Source organism: Cnephaeus nilssonii (assembly GCF_951640355.1).
Source record: "Cnephaeus nilssonii genome assembly, chromosome: 3".
In the NCBI taxonomy this organism is placed as follows: domain Eukaryota; kingdom Metazoa; phylum Chordata; class Mammalia; order Chiroptera; family Vespertilionidae; genus Cnephaeus; species Cnephaeus nilssonii.
Window position 1 is genome coordinate 28512569 of NC_137074.1, and position 20290 is coordinate 28532858.

General features: G+C 39.2%; 2 protein-coding genes across 3 annotated transcripts in view; one reads left to right on the plus strand and one right to left on the minus strand.

Moving 5' to 3' along the window:
• The window catches only part of PDCD10 (programmed cell death 10), a 44110-nt gene extending 36402 nt beyond the window's left edge, over positions 1–7708 (minus strand). Inside the window, exon 1 of one of the 2 annotated variants that reach the window (XM_079766394.1) lies at positions 7591–7708. The gene's annotated coding sequence lies outside the window, so the exon portion shown is untranslated. The remainder of the gene's footprint in view (positions 1–7590) is intronic. The other variant, XM_079766395.1, reaches the window with a different exon arrangement.
• An 801-nt stretch (positions 7709–8509) lies between these two features.
• The window catches only part of SERPINI1 (serpin family I member 1), a 75864-nt gene continuing 64083 nt past the window's right edge, over positions 8510–20290 (plus strand). The window contains exon 1 of the mRNA XM_079767442.1: positions 8510–8650. The gene's annotated coding sequence lies outside the window, so the exon portion shown is untranslated. The remainder of the gene's footprint in view (positions 8651–20290) is intronic.

A 20290-nucleotide genomic window follows, 5' to 3' on the forward strand; every position in this document is an offset into this window, starting at 1 on the left:
TAGTCTATAGAGGCCAGGTCTGATTCATTTACCATTCCCAACTGTCTTTTTTATAGCAACCTTATATAAGTCTATGAAGGCAGCAGAGGTGTGACATTTTAAGGTTCTGCCATTCCTTAATTCAATCGGATTTCCAGTTCATCCTGAAGGCAGGATAAAGCAGGGAAGGCTGTTTCAGTGCCAGAAACCAAATGGTAAGTTAGAAAAACTATCATCGTTCCCCTTTCTTAACAGCTCTAACACAAAATTATCAAATGAATTGATGAATGTGAAAGTACTTAATATATCAGAAAGGAGGTGAAGGGGATCAAGAGGTAAAAAAAAAGGAAATCTGAAAAAAATAAAATATATATATATCAGAAAGGCTAAATGTCCACCTAATGGTCTTTCTATCCCCTTCCCCTTCTACCCACTATATTATAAATGTCCTAAAGCAAAGTTTTACTCTGCATAGTCAAAGTCAGCAACGGTGTTAGTTGGAGATGTGGTGATGAAGTCAGCCATAGTCCGTGCCCTTGAGGGTGTGCAGTCTTGCAGGGAAGAGAGAAATTAACAAAAATAAGACATGTCAAGCTGCCAGTTTGCATCACTCAAGGAGCATACCTGCATTACATTTTGTATCTATACTAGGGGCCCAGTGCACGAATTCATGCACCTTGAAAGGAACTGTGGGCCGCGAGGAGGCTGCAGTAGGCACAGGGGTGGGTCTCGGCCCATCCTCCATGCCCCCACCCAGCCTCTCCTGCCGCAGCCCCTGGTTGCCTGCCTGCCAGTAGCCCCACTCCCACCACTGCTGCCGCTGCTCCCACGCGCTGATGGCGCCGGCCCCGCTTGCACCCGCTGAAGGCACGAAGCGATTGGAACCAGCACCGTCAGTGGGTGTGAGCAGCAGCTGCTGCCCTGATTGCCCCTCAGGAGCAGGGGGAGATGGAGAAGCCCGCAGGAGCAATCAGGACTGGCGCCAGGCACTGGCAGCGGGTGTGACTGGCGGCTCCAATGCCAGCTGTGGGTGCAAGTGTGGCCAGCGCTGGCAGTGGGTGTGAGAAATGGCTGCCAGCCCCAATCTCCTCTCAGGAGCAGGGGGAGGTGGAGAAGCCTTGAGGTGCAATGGGGCCAGCAACTGCCGCTCGCACCCACTGACGGCACCGAGTGATTGGTGCTGGCGCCAGGCACTGGCATTGGGTGCGAGTGGGGCTGGCACCAGCAGCAGGTGCAAATGCTGGGCGGGACCACGGCGTGGGAGCAAAGAATTTTCAGTAACCACCAGAGGCTGGCCCCGATGATAGCGACCAGCGCCCTGCCTTGGTCTGGCGCCCGCGCTCACCTGCTCCACCATCCCGCTGCAGCTGATGCCCACCTGGTGGTCAGCGCATGTCATAGAAACCAGTTGTTCCGCCATTCGGACTATTTGCATATTAGCCTTTTATTATATAGGATCTATATCTATTTATCTATCTATCTCTACACACACACACACACACACACACACACACACACACACACATACACACACACACACACACACTGTATATAAATTCAACAGACATGTTTAACATTATTTTGAAGAAAACAGCCTTAGCTGGTTTGGCTCAGTGGATAGAGCGTCAGCCTGTGGACTAAAGGGTCCGAGGTCAAATTCGGGCCAGGGCCCATGCCGGGGTTGCGGGCTTAATATCCACTCCTACCCCCACCCCCAGTAGGGGGTGTGCAGGAGGCAGCCGATCCATGGTTCTCTCTCTCTTCCTCTTTGAAATCAATAAAAATATAAAAAAAAAACAAACACAGAAAAATAACTATTAAAGTACATAACGATTGTAATTCCACTCCATGCACATAAACCCCAAAAGAAAGGAGATGAGACATGGACTTGCTACCCGTGCCACCTCCACCCCACCATACCCCACAAGATTTAAACTCACAGTGGATCTCACAATGAGCAACTCACCATACTGTGATTCCTGTACTATTCCTATAATTTTACGTATTTCTTTTCCAACATGGCCTCTGAATAACAAGTCAAATACTTCACCTAGCATTTACAAGAAAAGTAATTCTATTTCAATGTTAGAGGAAAAAGTGGCTATGTTGAAATTATGTTAGTCTCCAAAGGGATTATTTTCAATTGTTTGAATATAAGTTTTTCTCTGCCACACTGACTTTACATCTAGGATACAACTTCTTTGTTAACTGCAACTCTAAATCTAACTACCCTCTAATAGAGCTCAATCACTAACATGATTTACACTGAAATGATTAAAAATAAGGTCTCTTGAGTCTACCTGGATTCAAATCCTAATTCTAAGCAATTGCTGGTTGTGTGACATTGGGCAAGTTGCTTAAGCTCTCTATGCTTTAGTTTCCTCATTCAAACTGGGGATAATAGTTCCTCTACCTCAGAGAATTGAGAGGATCATGAGATCATGTAAAATGTTTACTAGTAGTATGATGCCTGGCACTTAGTTACCACTCAATTGGCCATCATATTATATCCCAACTCATTCCAAAGAAAATTTAAGGCAGTTTCACACATAAGATATACTCAATAAATATTTGATAAATGAAACAAACCAAACTGTCATTACTATGAAATCTACACTTAATTCTGGTAAATTTATTCCCAAGGTGCTGGCCTGAGTAAACAGTGACTACCACTTAATATGTTCCATTCCTGCTACCCAATAATTCATAAGCCTGCTGTTAAAATCCCATTTTTATTTTCTCTATTTCTTTCTTTCTTTTTTTATAACAACACTTGATTCTAGGCAACTGTAGAAAGATGAGAGTGGAACTAAATAGATCCAATTTTGGGTGGTTAAAAAAAAGGATTACTCATTACAAAAATGTAAGGGTGACCTCAAAAAATAGGATTGTGATATTACAATACATCCAAGATTCAATCAATGTAGCTAAAATTAGAAAACTAAATTTTTTGTCTTCATACAGACAAAAATAGATCACCAAGTTACATTGTTTACCTTTCTGCAAATAAATTATTTCTAATTGCTGTAATGCAGGTGCTTTCATTTTTTACACTGCGTATATTCCTACAACCGAAGTCTCTAAGACTGCAACCTTCCATGACATTTCAAGTGCAATATATATACAATCAATGACACTAATTGCTAAATCACTTTTATAGTTTATATTATGGAGAAAATTAATTTATCATGGCATTAACTTCAAATTCTTAGTAACATTATCTATCATTTTGACCTGAAGAAACCAACAACATGTAAGAAGTACTACTTCGGTTTTATCCTCCACATCTTTGTTATGATAAGTAAAGATAAAATTTTATCCAAGATTCTAATAACAGAAGGACTGACTTTTAAGAAAGTGAGTTTAGAATTTATCAAAAACTTATATTTAATAAAAGCTGGGAGAATTATCAAATTTTAAAGCCAAATATCAACATCACTTTTTTGGCAATATCTTGTGGGAGAGTGAATTTATAAACTCAGAAAAGCATATAAGACCACAGCAACTCAGAGCTGTTGAATTTATTCTATGCCATTACTGTTGTACTGCAAAGGATTAAAGGATTTTTCAAGACCAAAACCTAATACAAATTTATTCCTGAAACTTAGTTTACATGTTAATAAAATGATATTTTTACTCTCATAAGTATCTAGGTTGATAGCAAATAAAATATTACCATAAAACCTAATGAAATATGAATTTTTTCAAGAAGCCTAAAATATAAGCTCATTTGAAACAAGCACTACTTAGCTTTACAAAGTTACCTGTCTAAAGCAAGTAATACTAAACGTAAAAGTCAAAGGAAAATAGCATGGTTAAAAATCAAAATGCAATAACAAAGTAAAAAGGAAATATTTTGATGAGGACAAAATAAGATAACTTTAGGGAAAAAGTGAATTCATTAAAAGTTGGTTTCTTCTATTTTGTTATAATGAATGTTGCTTACAAAATATAGGACAGTGATAAGGTCTCTTAAAATGCTCTGTTATAAACAGATAAAGTTTTCTGTAATAGGAAATGACTCCTGTGTCATTTGCCCGTAGAAAACTATCCTGATTTTATTTATCTTTTAAAATATATTTTTACTGATTACAGAGAGGAAGGGAGGAGAGATAGAAACACCAATGATAAAGAGAGATTCATTGATCCTCTGCCTCCTTCTGACCCCACATTGGGGACCAAGCCCACAACCTGAGCATGTGCCCTGACTGGGAACTGAACTGTGATCTCCTGCACTGGTTCACAGGTCCATGCTCAACCACTGAGCCACACTGGCTGGGCAACTACCCTGATTTTAGAGCCCTCCAAGAAATATCTTTCTACAATTTATATTAAACTTCTGTCAATAACTCTTTTTTATCTAAGGGTGGGAAGCATTTCTGCTTCACTCATTTCTGTATTTCTGTCCCTAACAGAGTGCTGGAGGCACTGTGCATGAATGCACCCATCCATTCAATCATTTCTTCATTCATTCAGCAAATATTTACTGGGCATTTACTTTATGCCAGATACTGTGTAAGTAGGGAATTAAGGCACATGACAAATGATAGGGCCCTGGGTATAGCCTAGTGAGGGATTCAGACATTTATCAAATAAATACAGAAACAGTTAAGTTCCTATTGTGATGCTGCTACAAAGGAGAAGTACAGAGTGTGGTGAAGACATCATGGGAACTTATTCTAATTTTAGGAAGGAATGGTCAAAGAGGTCAGGAAAAGTTCCCCTGACATTTAAACTGAGACTTGAAAATTACTAGAAGGTTGCCAGCTTTGGGAAGGGGAGGAGAAGCACTCCAGGCAGTGGGGACGGAACATATACAAAGTCCCCCAAGTCAGGAAAGCGTTTATGTACATATAGTAATTGAAAGGCACAGTAAATGAGAAAGGCTGGGGATTAAGGAAGAGAGGTAGACAGGAGACAAAATATAAGTTGTCAGTATAAAACAGAGTAAGAGGGTAACAGTATCTGAATATTTAAGTCACTTAAAGTCTTTTTCTCATGCAAAATAAATAATCTAAGGAAACTGAGTTGCAGAAAGAACACCTGCATAAGGTCTTGGTTCCACCAGTGACCAGTTACATGTCTTTGCACTTAACCAATCTAAAACTCTTCATTCTCTTTGTAAACAGGTACTCAATATTTTAACTACTGGGAATACAATGATAATACACATATTCTTATGACCTTGTATCCTTAAAAAGAAAGAGATAAATATATATGGGAGACATCCTAAATCCTGTAAGAGATGATATAAAAAGGCTGACACAAGGCTCCTGCAAAATCACTATAAAAATACAACTGCACACATATACCTGTGAACCTTAAATTATTCAATGTGTAGATATCCAAAATGACCACAGTATTCCAGTATGTGACTGAAAGATACAGAAACATTACTCCATCATGACAACATAGGTGAAGTACAAAAACTGGATCTCAGAAATGAAGAGAAGTTAGTGGTAAAACTAAATGAAGGGAAAAAACAACACATGCTGAGCAATATAATGTGGAAGTAAACACATTATATTGTTTACTTCCAAATTTGCCTTTTACTTCAAAAGCTCATTCCACAACCTCATAGCTGCATGCCAAAAGGCAGAAAAACTCATTTCACACTTCCCCAACAAAAAGTAAATGCCTACATTGCCTTCTATAATATAACATTCTTGCTTTACTATCTATCACTCACTCATGTTCAGCGTATGGTCTACTTAAACTACCACATCCTTCCAATTCAGCACAAAGCCTGTTAACCCCCATATAATTCTCCATTTGTTTAGTTGGTCTTCCTTCTTTCTGTACTGCTTTACTCATGGTGTTGTGTTATTCCTGATTTTACTTCATTCTACAGTATTATACCTCTCTCCTATTTTAAATGTCATATTAATTTCCAGACCATCAATAATAGGGGAACCTAATACCTCTGATTCTAGAAAATGTTTTTGCGTTCAAAAGGTGATAATATTAATAATTGCAAAGTACATTCAAAATGCAGCATATTTCAATGTATACAACAGTAAACCAGGACTGATTGATTACCTGCTATCACCTGACTCTTGTTTATAAACTTACCAAGAAGAAATCCTGAAGTCAATGAATACACTCCAAATTCTATTAAAGAACTATCCAATAATATTCATGAGCTATAACTGGTCATACTAACAATTGTACAGGATAAGACTAGAACAAGTACAGTGCTTTCTACTTAATATAAAACATTAATGTCCCATTTTTCCATTCCTTAATTTAAATTAAAAATGAGTTAAAAATCATAGATGATGCCAAGAAAAATGAAATATGTACGAGCCTGGTATTATTTATGCAAACATCCCAGAGCCAAGAAAACGAGGGGAAAATAAATTTTTTAAAAAATCAACAAAAATGTGTTATTACCTCCAAGAAATGCAATGTATCTTCTTTTCTAATAATGATCACACTAAACTCTCTTGATGCTGTATTATTTTTTAAAAGTGTAAAATTAGTTTTATAAAAGAATTTCAATCCCATTGTGGTCAGTTTTATGAAATGAGAGAAAAAAACAGTCCTAAGGTAGGAAGGGAAAATAATTATCTTTTAACTAAGGGATGGGATGTATTAACTGACTTTCTCCCATATCATTGTCTACTGTTTAAAGTAGTAGTAAAGTCCATCATTTAATATTCCCTAGTAAAGGGAAAAAAATATATGTAAGTTGAAACCGACTTTTTCCCCCAAAAGGTTAGAATGTGTCCCCTTTTTTTAATGGAGGAATTCCTCCCCAGTTTAAAAGGTCTTCACCTCACAAATGGCTTCTTAAAAAATACCTAGAATGCATTGCTTTGCAACTTTCTCCACCCTCTTCAGAAACCACAACCAACTCTCCTTCTGGTGCAGCAGCTGCTGCAGAATCGGGACGACAAATTCAGAGGACCTGTCCCTCCGTGTGTGACCTTGGGCACATCATTTACCCCCTCCGTTTCCTCACCAGCATCCCAACGTGAATGCTCTTTGCAGACAGTCAAGGTGTACACGTCTCTTAGGAGTCACACCTAAGAGGGTTAAGGTTTTCTGCTTAGGGAAAAACTGTACCTCCTTGGAGGGGCCACATCAGGAAACTAGAACTGAATCCGTAGATCCCTGTCAACATTTCCCTCCTGCTTTTACAGCTCTCTTTCCTCAAAGGGCATAACCTGAGTCACCCCAAGAACAGAGTCCCTACGCGTTCTTTTCCTCCCTCCTCCCCTCCCTATCCTACTTCTACAGCCGGGAAAAACAGCAGCCCCGTCACCCCTCCCCAAGCCACACCTGCAGAGGACCCCACCCCAGGTACATCCGCCCCCCCCCTTCCCCGGGGGAACCAGAGGCCAACCTCGCCCTTCCCCTCCCGCCCCCACCCAGAGGAGACTTCCTGGAGGCGTCCGGGCCCAAGCAGGGCAAGCGGCATTTACAAACCGCTTTACGCCACTCGCGTAGGGTAACCTCGCTGACGCCCATAGGGCCCCGTTCCCAGCCCCGTCCGCTCCGCCGGCCAGAACCAAGCCCGAGTGCCCCAGCCACGGCCCCAGTGTGATCCCAAACCTCTTGGGCTCTGCGCGGGGCTACGGGAACAGAGACGGAGCAGCCACACCTTACCGGCAACTGAGGCACTGACTTCACTTCCCACCTTCGAGCCCTCTTCAACTCCCGGATCAATTCACTCCGGCGACGCCGGAAGGACCCGAGAGGAACCAGGCGTTGTCCGGAATCCTGCCCAGCCGGAGTCGCGCAGGGGCCTATGGGGACTCGTAGTTCCACTCGCCGGCGGCGTCGGCCATCCAGGCACAGGCAAGACTACACTTCCCGACAGGCAGTGCGGCGGAGCCTAAGACGATGGGTGGGGACACTTCTAGCCAATAGTAGGAGAGTTCCCTGCCTTTGCGGGAGTTGGTGAATTGAACTGAGAGGGTGCACGGAAAGAGGAGGAAGGGAGGGGTCAGTTCTCACCTGCGCCAATCAGGGTGCCGGGTAGGCCCGCGGCTACTCACCCATTGTGGGGGCGGACTAGCGGGGCCGAGGCAGGAAGGGAAGTGGGTTGGGGGGGCAGAGTGCAAAGTAGGGGACGTGGAGCTACTGAACTGTGGACACGGGCGGAATGGGCACATGTGGGGAGTCGCCGGGGTGGAGGGACGGTACAGTGTGGGGACGGTCCCCGGCCCCAGGAGCAGCTTCCACGAAAGCGGCCGAGCCCCAGACACATCCGGCGGCCAGACCTGTGCGAGTCGGGAGGAGAGAGGTTGAGCCTGGACTCCTCGCGGAGGTGCCCGGGCATAGCAGGGGGGTGGAGGGGGGGGGTAGCACCGGGTGTGAAGCTACGGAGAGACAGGAGAGAGGTCCCCGGGGAAAGGGACGCAAACGGAATAGCTGCAGAAGTGCAGGGATCCGGGAGGTACCGGACAGCATCTTCCCGCCGCCGCCAGCCGCGGCAGCTGCAGAAACAGCAGGGGGAGGAGCCGCAGCTGCCGAATTCGCCAACGAGAGGAGGGGAAGGCGGAGCTTGTGTTCCTGTGGCAGCCGGAGGCGCTGCCTGGACTTAGTTTTCCCGGAGAGAGGAGAGCAGGAACGGGAGAGGAGAGGAGCGGAGCGGAGCGGAGCAGAGCGCAGTCCTCTGAGCATCAGCTCCCGCATCCCGCCAGGGGTTGCAGGTGTGTGGGAGGTAAGCCTAAGTGTTTCTTCTGGCGCCTGCACCTTGCCCGGGAGAAAGCTTCTTCCAACAGGAATTATATCAAGGCACGGCTAAAAAAAAAGAGTCTGTCTGACTCGGATTAGAGAACTGGTGCAAACCCTTTTAGGTGAAATGGACATTTTTCGACTTCGGCGAAGGGATGGGAAGCAAAAGGTGGCTTGACTCTGGGTATAAAGGGCGTGGCTAATGTTTTTTTTTGTTTGAGTTGTGCCACGAAAACTGTTCAGGGAGATTGTAAGATTGAGGGAAAGGATATACTGTTCATTGAGAACAAGGTGAATGTTAGTTATCTAGATAGAGGTGCGTAGCTGGTAAAAAAAGAAAAATTGTCACCGATGCAGAATTACTTCAGAACTCTTTCATTGCGAAAATAACTTTGCATTCTTCAGTATCTACCCTTTACATTGTCTTATCAGATTATCATGCCACCGACCTGTTTTCCCGGGTGATGGTACCGCAGGTTCCTAGGATTGAAAGAGATTTGTATTAAAGAAGCAAATTGCAGACAGGAATACTCACGATGACTAAACCTATCAGAAGAACTTTTGCCAGCAATAATGTAAAAATATGTTTTAGTAGATGGATACTTAGCTTTCCTTCCAGTGGCTTTAGACTATTGGAACAAAGACCAGGACTCAGCCTACAGTAGGAACATATGATGTACTTCATTGCTGCTGCTAATTCTGTCATTTGTACATATCCGGTAATATTTGTACATTAAAAAAATTAATTAATTACAAAGTACAAGAGGAGCTATAAGAGGATCTTTTCTGCTTAAACAGCATGTGCTAATTGATTACCCTTCGTATGTGTTATGATGGGATTCCAATGAAAACACTTGTAATAGTATCATAAAATAAGTTTATTCTTGGTGTTAAACCACAGATGATGTCATGTAATTAAATACCTATGGATGAAGATATGTTTTAATTGTAGGTGAAGATGAGAGATGTATCTACCTTTGTGTAACTATGACAATATTGCAGCCTATCCTTTTTAGAAAAGTATGTAAAAAGCTATTTGCCTAGTTGTTTTTCTTTTTGTTAGAGGTTCCTCAGATCACATAGCTTTTAATCATAGTAGCATATTGCAGCACATTTTGCTCTGAAATGTTTTCATTGTGACAGTTGTATATTTCAGAGTTTTCCTGAATATTTTAATCTGGATTTTTTTTTGACTCTTGATTACCTTCTATTTTCTTGTTTTTATGCTTTCTTGATTTATTTACAAGTTTTGGATTGTATTTTTCTGTAAGGCACACAAAATTCCTTTTTGAAAAGAAATGGCTGGAAGGAATTCTATTCATAGCTTAAAGTTCATTCCCACCAATGTGCTACCATGGTAAACCTAAGTGACTTATCACTGTATTTACTCCTCCCCTCCAGTACCCCCTTCTACACTCTCACACACCAGGGAAATAGATAGGCTGACAGGTCTGGGAAAAACAGCCGCCTTTAGATTGTCCCCAGGCAGATCAGGCAAGTATTAGAAGCAGCTGAGGGCTTAAAGGAAAAAGCAACAGTAGCCACTAAACTTAGCAGCCATGCTAAGGGTCTGATTTAATCTTTGCTACATCATGGGCAAGTCTATTAATCCACATAGCTGATATGACCCTGTGAAAATGATTTTCAGTGCCTGGGAGGTGGGGGGAGAGGGCAATGGATGCTAGGGTATAGTGGGGCTTGGAAAATATTGTTTGCCCTTGTTATTTGTGATCATGTGGATTGTCCTGAATCAGTCGTGGATTCTCTCTCAGACTCTGCTAGTGATTCATTTTGTGAAATTGAACACTTGCTGTCAATTGTTTATTTTCCTCGTGTAATAATAATAATTAATAACAATACTGGCAATGAGGTTCTTTCAGAGCCTTTATTAAAGATCTTTTTGGAAGAGTTTGGTTGGTGATCAGTTAATAACCAAGTAAATGGGAAAGGAAATAAAACCGAACTGTTGAAATTCAGATGTACTTTGAATCCCAACTATGCATATGTCTTCTGCTCTGAGCTATAATGAAGGATAGCATATCATTATGAAGGAATGAGTTTGTGATATTAAAGCACTGGATTTTTCACCTGTTTCCAAGATGAATTCTTTTTATTATGTCAATGAATGAGATTGGGTTCCTATACCATTTGGGAGACAGAAGATCATGTTTTTATAAGGAAGGATATCATTAGCAATATATGGTACTTGGGTATTATAACTTGAACTCTTGACATATTTTAAATTGATGTTCATATTAAATCTCAGATAATCTGAAGACATTGATTGTACGTTACTGGTGTTGAGAAGGTATAGTACAAGGCAGTTCAGAATTTATGTAAAGCACTACCTAGGTTAAAAGCATATTATTTATTCTGCTCTTGATTTTTATTATTTGTGTATGGCTATGAGTGAATATATGATAGGATGAGAAAGAAAAACAACGGAGTGCAGACTGCCTCTCTTGAATGGAAGATGCTCTGGGGATTAATGTTCTTTAGCCAGAGACTTGGTTACAAAATACATTTTGGACTATTTTTTAATTTAAAATTATAACTAAGCTTATTGAGTAGCATGAATTTCTCTTTCTAACAGGATGATTCACTGATGACTTAAAGGTTCAAGATCAAATGATTTTGGTGCAGTGGGGTAGGTAGGGTTAGGGGCTTTACGAAGTTGGAATAGATATGAAGAAAACTGTTTGAGAAACATGCCCTTAGCAAGAACAAAGAGATTTGATTTTTTTTTAAAATTAAATGTCTATAAGTGATTCCATTGGCCTCCCACCCAATCATTAATCTTTAAAGGCCTATATCCATAGTGCGATACAATACTTTCTTACATTGCCATTGTAATTGGAGTCAGACTGATATTAATTCATTAGATTTTTAATAATAATGGGTCATTAAAGGAAAGCAGAAAGATCATGCATTTATAGTCACTTCTAAGTGAAACTTATTATTATCTGGATATAATATTAAAAAGAAGTAAAAACCTAAAATGATGTTTTGCCCCTTAATAACAGACACTAAAGATGAGCAAGAGTCACACACACACCAGTCCCCTTTTAAACCAAACTCCTAAGGTTAAGAACTGCTTTAGGGATCAGGATTAATTATTATACAAAGATAAAGATATGTCATTCTATTTTTAATCTTACCTCTTGTTTTCAGAATTTAGTTTTTAAAGTTTGGTGAGTGTGTTTTAAGTAACTAGATTATTAGCTCCTGTAGAATACATACTTTTGAAAAAAATAGATTTTTATTGATTTCAGAGAGGAAGGGAAAGGGAGAGAGAGATAGAAACACCAGTGATGAGAAAGAATCATTGATTGGCTGCCTCCTGCATGCCCCCTACTGGGAATCGAGCCTGCAACCTCGGCATGTGCCTTCGACTAGAATCAAACCCAGGGCCCTTCAGTCCACAGGCTGATGCTCTATCCACTGAGCCAAACCAGCTAGAGTGGACTACACACATTATTTTCTATCTTCTGGTTCTGAGTGATGTATATCATGCTCAGCATAAAGAAATAGCCCTACCCTTGGCTTGTGTAGCTCACTTGGTTGGAGCATCATTCAATGTCCAGTGCACTGGAGGGTCATGGGTTCTATTCCAGGTCAGGATACATACACAGGTTGCAGGTTCAGTCCCCTGCCAGGGCGCTTATGGGAGGCAATAGATCGATGTTTCTCTCTCTCTCTCTCTCTCTCTCTCTCTCATTCTCCCATTCTCTCTCTTTCTCTCTCTCGCTCTAAAAGAAAAAAAGAAAAAGGCCCTAGAAACACCTACTAAATTAGAACCATTCACCAATACTTTTTAAAAAAAGTTATTGAATTTATTGGTTAATAAAAGTATATAGGCTTCTGGTATATAATTCTATGACTATATCATCTGTATATTGTATTGTGTTCAACACCCAAAGTCAAGTCTACTTCCATCACCATTTATCCTCCCTTTACCCTCTTCCCTCCTTCCACCCCTTTCTTTCTGGTAATCCCATACTGTTGTCTGTGTCTGTGAGTTTATTTGTTTGCTTAATCCTTCACCTTTTTCCACCCAGCCCCCCAAACTCCCTCCCCTCTGACAGCTATGAGTTCTCTGTCTCTATGAGTCTGTCTCTATTATGCTTGTTAGTTCCTTTTTCCCCCCATTAGATTCCACATATCAGTGAAATCAAATGGTACATGTCTTTCTCTCGTTGGCTTATTCCACTTAGCACAATACTCTCCAGGTCCATCAATGCTGTTGGAAAATGTAAGATTTCCTTCCTTTTCTACAGCTGAGTAGTATTCCGTTGTGTAAATGTACCACAGCTTTTTTATAACTCATCTACTGGTGGGCACTTGGGCTGCTTCCAAACATTGGCTTTTGTAAATAGCGCTGCAATGAACATAGGGGTGCATAGTGTTTCAGATTTCTTCAGATATATTCCCAGAAGTGGAATCCCTGGGTCATAAGGCAGTTCCATTTTTTATTTTTTGAGGAAACTCTATGTTTTCCATAGTGACTGCACCAGTCTGCATTCCCACCAACAGAGCACGAGGGCTCCCTTTCTTCCACATCCTCGCCAGCACTTGTTGGTTGATTTACTGACAGCCATTCTGTCAGGTGTGAGGTGATATTTCACTTTGGTTTTCATTTGCATTTCTCTGATGATTAGTAATCTTTTTTTTAAAATATATTTTATTGATTTTTTACAGAGAGGAAGAGAGAGGGATAGAGAGTTAGAAACATCGATGAGAGAGAAACATCGATCAGCTGCCTCTTACACACCCCCTACTGGGGCTGTGCCCGCAACCAAGGTACATGCCCTTGACCGGAATCGAACCTGGGACCCTTGAGTCCGCAGGCCGACGCTCTAGCCACTGAGCCAAACCGGTTTCGGCTGATGATTAGTAATCTTGAGCATCTTTTCATATGTCTATTGGCTATCTATATGTCCTCTTTGGAGGAGTGTCTATTCAGGTCCTTTGCCCATTTTTTTAAAATTGGATTGTACTCACTGAGATGTCTTGTACTTGGATAGACAAGAGTCAATTGTCTGTCAAAGAAAAATTACTATTATTCTACTATTCTACCTCACAGAATAATTACTATTAATTAAGCTTACTGAGGATGTCTTTGTGCTGGTTAGCCTTTGCAAACGTGTCAGTTAAGCCCTATTTATTTGATTCAGACTGTGTGGGCTGCAAAAGGACTTATCTACTACTTTGTAGGCCAGTGTTTCTAAATTTGTCCCAAGGATAGGGAATGTGAGTGAGCGGAAGAGGCTCTCCCACTGGTGGCACCAGAGGTCTTTTTACAACCAGGAAAGCCTCTGTATGGCTCACCACTATGTTACCTTCTCTTTTAATCAGGAAATAAAAAGCTTATTTGATACCTTCGTTGAAGCTTATGTATAAAGAGCATAGTTCATTCTATAAAACCTCAATTGGCCCATCCATTTTTCTAATCATTCCTTCTTAAAAAAAAAAAAAAGAACAAGAAGAAAAGTCAGACTGATTGTGTTGACATGCATGTGGAGTTGGGCACTTATTGTTCTGTGCATTTGACCTTGCAGAAATGGATTAATCTGATTAGTGTTAGAATTAAGAATTCCAATGAGTTTTTTATTTTCATTATTATAAGACCTGGAGAAGTCTAGTTAATTGTAAATAGTTCTTTAGTAGTAAATTTAACACTGCAGATATTTAACTGTCCTTTGTGTTTTAACGATTACTAGCATATTGATATATACAAACTGGCTTAGAACTAATGATTGATTAATCTTCCTTCATCATGTTCCTTCAGGATTGTTCTTAATGCTTAGCATTGTACCTTGTGCAGAGTTAGCTGAGTTCATAATTGTCTTTACCAGATGCAGAGGATCTTCAGAACTAAGACAGTTTCATTTACCTTTGTATTTACTTTGAGAGCCTTAGGCATAGTTTGTACGTGGTAACAATTTGTTTAAATACTTGACAACCTGTAATGAAGTATCATTTTACATTTTTCACAGTCAAGTACAACCTGAAAAGTGATTTTTCTTAGACATCAGTTTTAGCGCCAAATTCTGCCCTCTGCCCACAATAGTTGCTTATATTGAACTAAATATAAGTATTGCTGTATTTTGTTGGATTTCTGAATGAATAGAGCAAACATTGCTATTAACTGCAACCTTGTATATGTGTGTATATGTGTGTGTGTGTGTGTGTGTACTTTAGATATAAACTTATTAATTGGATGTCATTTGGAATTTATGTGGTTTCTCCTTGCCTCTAGAACTGTGCTCACTCAAAGATGTGCTTGTAAGTGACACTCCCCAACATAGGTACACACACTTTTTAGGACTTTTTTTTTTCCTTGATACAGACATAGAGAAAAATAGATAATTGTACCAGTAATATGAGGCTTTAGCTTAACTAAAATTCAACTGGTCTTAAATGTTCTATTTTTAATTAAATGGTTGCATTGGGAGGCCTTATTCAGGCTTATTATACCTAAATTATACAGGTTTGGGTCATCTTTGATCCAGCATGGGAAGGGATGAGCTCTGAGATTTGGCACTAACGGCTCACTGCTGGCAGTCTGTGCAGCATAGCTGCTGAAGTGTGTGCATGGCACCTCAAATTCCAGCCACTGCTTCAAGGCCCCCTTCTGGTTCAGCGTAGGAAAGGAATCTTCCGAGCTGCATACAGCTCATAATTTAGTGTGGGAAGGAAGGCAAATGGAATTGACTCTGATTTAATAACCTCATTTTCCTAAGTGTATTGTTTTTCCCAGATATAGCTCAGACCATACTGGTAGTTCTCAGTAACAGTAACTCAGGGGTCACAAAGTGATCTCTACAGCACAATTCAATGATTACTTATCAACTTTATAGCCCCCTTCCCCTCTCCACCCCCTCTCCCCCCAGCATTTTGGCTTCTTTTGAATAGACTCGGAAGAGCTCACTGGCATACTTTTGATATTTTGCCCCACACTGGATTGCTTCTGCCATTATTTGATAACTTAAATTTTGTTTGGAAAAACTAGTTTTATATGAGGTCTTTTAACTCTGTGTAACTTAATGAGTTAATTTTATTGTTTTCCTACTGTATGCTATAGATGCTGTATTATGATGAATAATTTGGGGCATTCACTTGAATTAAATCAGTTATTGGAGCATTTAATTGTTGTGTACTTCACAGAGCAATTTAAAATCATTGAAGCAATTAATGTTTTTTAAATACATTCAGCCTTCCAGTTAAAAGCCTCTACAAAGTATCCTAATTGCTTACAGATATTAAATCACTTTCTCTATGTTCAAGGCAGGTTAAATTGTATTTTATATCATTTCATTTGACATATAATACTGGATGAAATTTGTACAATACCAGCATTCTCACAGCTATGTAACAATGGTATAATTCATTGTTTTTGCTCAATCAGGAAACCTTAACTATGTATTATGATGGTTTGAGCACAAGGTACATTAACTATATCTAAGACAGTTATTTTTTCTGTATTTCAAAGTTTCTGATATGTTCTTTTAAAAATAGAATACTAATTATTTAAAATTATAAAGGCCTAGTAATAACTATTCACATTTTTTAAAAATGTTTTATTGAATTCAGAGAGGAAGAGAGCGGGAGAGAGAAATAGAAACATTGACAAGAGAGAAACATCGATTGGCTGCCCTCTGCATGTCCCCTATTGGGGATCGAGCCCACAACCCAGACATGTGCCCTGACTGGGAATCGAACCAGCAACCTCTACTTCTACTTCTCAAATCCTTCCCTGATGACAATATATAGCAATTTCTTCTGCCTCTGGACTTCTACCAGAGTAACAGTTGCAATACCAAAGTCCTAAAATACGTACCCTTGTTTTAGCAACATATTCTGCCTTGATGCATGGGACAACACTCAACCACTGAGCCATACCAGCTGGACACTATTCATGTTTTTAATATAACATCAGACTTAGCTAATAATTGGTAATATAAAATTAAACATTTTTAGGGAGAAAGAAATCTTTTTATCCAAGATTATCTTAAAGCAAATTTTTATACACATTATGTGGCTCAAAAGTAATTGACATTCCACTTCAGAGCTGAATAATGGGTGTACCTATTAAGCCTTTCTCTTTTAATCAGGAAATAAAAAGCTTTCCCAATGACCTCCAGCAAATGGCCACTGTTGACCAACTGGCCCATGGCATGTGGCATGTGCTTCAAGGGATGTTGAGATATTAAGGATTTTTGGCCTTTGTGGTGGGTAAAACAGGGGAGCAGTGGTTCGAGAATGTTTTTTGAGTAACCATTCAACAGTTTCAGCTCTACTTTTATCATTAAAACCATGTTAACTTTAAATTATATTCCTTCTCATTCTGTCATTCTGACTCAGAGCCTTGTGTTTGTTTGTTTTATTCCTAGATTAGGAAACCCCAGTCTTCTTACACCAAGTTTTCACTTCTGTGACTACCAAGTTTCAAGTTTCTAGGCAAAGGCATTCCTCAGAGACTTGATATCTCTGGTTAAAAGGTCATCTGGCCCATACCACATTATTCAGTAACTCTTGAAAGGATGATTTTATCATAAATCTGCTTTAAACCTCCAAGTGGACTGCATTTGAGATTATGGGTATAAGGCAAATGAAAGAACAATTGAATATTAGGATTCTTTTCAAGAAAATTTATTTTCTCCCCCTAAAAAAATCACAAAAATAAGCCATTATTTCATAGAGAGGAATTCACTCTAAAAATTTTTAATCCTACCAAATGGTGTTATAACTCATTTCTAAAATGTAAAAAATATTATTGACATCTGTATAGTGATTATTACCTAAATTATGACTCATTCTTACAATGATACATCTTGGACTTATCTATATCTATAAAAGGCTAATATGCAAATTGTCCCCTCGGGAGTTCAACTGGGAGACTGGGAGTTCGATCGTTTGCTATGATGTGTGCTGACCACCAAGGGGTGGCGCAGAAGGAAGGAAAGCCCTGGTTGGCAGCTGGGAAAGGAAGGCCCTGCGATTGGCCCTGATCACTGGCCAGGTCTAGGGACCCTACCCATGCACGAATTTTGTGCACCAGGCCTCTAGTCTGTGTGTGTGTGTGTGTGTGTGTGTGTGTGTGTGTGTGTGTATATATATATATATATATATGTATATATATATATATATATATATAAAGGCTAAGTGACCGACTGTCCGACTGGCCAACCGGTACATATTACGCACACTGGCAATTTAAAAATAAATGTTGACTTGTGCATGCGCCATACATATAAAGCTCTCGCTGGTGCCAATCGCACGCGTGTTTTAATTTTATAATACTATATTATATTTACTATTTTGACATGTAATTTTTTGCAGTACGCACAAATCTTTCTTTTAATTAATTTCCTTTCAATGTGCACGAATCCATGCACCAGGCCATTTGTGTTTATAATAGGTTATGATTCCTTGAAATAGAAAAGTCTGAGGAGAAAATTGAAACTGAGAAAATAAAAATAAATGCCTATTTTTTTCTACATTAAAAAAACTCATAATCAAAAATGTTGACCTTGGCTATATTTCAGTTGTCTGCATTTCCATATCAACACTTTATTGTCCAATTTTTACATTGTATCATGTGATCTTAGATGAGTTGCTTTTTTTGGGACAAAATTTTCCAGATATAGTTACATATAAATTTCTAAATTACTCTTACAGTCTGTAGCATGGGGTTGAGTGTTATGAAGAGATACAACAAAATGCAGGGTGGGACAAAAGTGGGTTTATAGTTCATGTGGAAAATAATACAATGATTAATAAATAATAATACAAGAATAAACTGTATGTTTCATGTAATCAAAACTGTAAACCTACTTTTGCTCCGCCCTGCATATGAAATCACTTACTCCTTGGCATAATCTTTTGTCATTATAGTTAACAAAAGAAGACATTGCAAGACACATGTATATAAACACAAGGGTATGTACTTTACTACTTTGGTATTGCAACAGTTACTCTGGTAGAAGTCCAGAAGCAGAAGAAATTGCTATGTATTGTCATCAGGGAAGACTTTGAGAAGCAGTAGAGCAGCATGGTGCCTTGGTTAAGAGCAGGGGAGGGCAAGCTACAGCTTGCAGCTTCATTACCTTTTTTTGTAAATCTAATTGTAATGGAACACAGCTATGCCCATCATTTACATATTGTTAAAATCGCTTTCTTGCTACAACAGCGGAATTGAGTCATTGTGAGAAAGACCACATATCCCACAAGCCTATCTGGCCCTTTTAAAAATAAGTGTATCAACCACCAGTTAAGAATGTGGGCTCTGCAGTCAGTCAAAACTGGGTTCAAATTTGGTTTTGTAATCCATAAGTTGACTCAAAGGCTGTTTATGTTGGTACACTACTGTGATTTCACATAAAGTGCTTTGCACAGCACCTAGCATGTGGTAGATGTTCATTAAATAGTGTTGTATTAAATGTAATAGATTTTATATTATTATGACTTAATTTATTTGAGCTATAACTTTTAATTAGAATGGAGATTTGAAGATCTACATTCAGGTATTCCCTACCCCTAAAATAAATGTTTAGGAAACTGGGAAGGGTATCATTAAATCACAGGAAATTTTTAAGAGTTTCACAAAATGTTATGTAGGGGCAATTAAATTGATGTAAGAGCCAAACAACCTAAATATATGGAAACGTAAAGCCCAGACTTTAAAATACAGTTACAGGCATACTTTGTAAATATTGTGGGTTTGATTCCAGACCACTACAATAAACCAAATACTGCAAATAAGCAAGTTACACAAATATTTTGGTTTCCCAATGCATATAAAAGTTATGTTTCCACTATACTGTAGAATATTAACTGCAATAGCATTATGTCTTAAGAAACAATTTACACACCTCAATTAAACAGTTTTAAATATCTATTGCTAGTAAATGCTAACCGTTGTCTAAGCCTGTTGGAAAAATGGGACCAATAGATGCTTTACACAGGGGTTTCACAAACTTTCAATTTGTAAAAACTGTAATACCTGCGAAGCACAGTAAAGCGATAGAACAGTATATTGAATTAAGACTCCACAGTATATTTAATATTGTAGGAGGCCATCCCGGTCAATTAAAAAAGAAGTTAGGGTACTTTATTTTACCTAGAAGAAAATGATATTTAAAAGTGAGTATACTGAAGAAGAAACATCACTAGTCCTACAGAAATGAAAGATTATTAGGGAATAATATGAACAATTATATTGTAACAAATTAGATAACCTAGGTGAAATGGACAAATTGCTACAAAACACAAACTACCAAACAACTTAAGAAGAAATAGATAGTCTAAATACAAATTTAAATTAATTTTCAACATAATACTAGCAAATAAAATCTGGCAACAATTAAAAATCATACAGCATGATCATGTGGGATTTAATCCAGGAATTCAAGGTTAGTTTAACATGAAATATATCAGTGCAATCTACCATATCAACAGAATAAAAGACACATGATCATCTTAATAGATGCACAAAAACATTTGACAAAATCCAATACATTTTCATGATAAAAACACTCAACAAAATAGGAATGCAAAGGATCCTCCTCAGCCTAAAAAAGGACATCTACAAAAAACCCATAGCCAATATAATTTTTTATTTTAT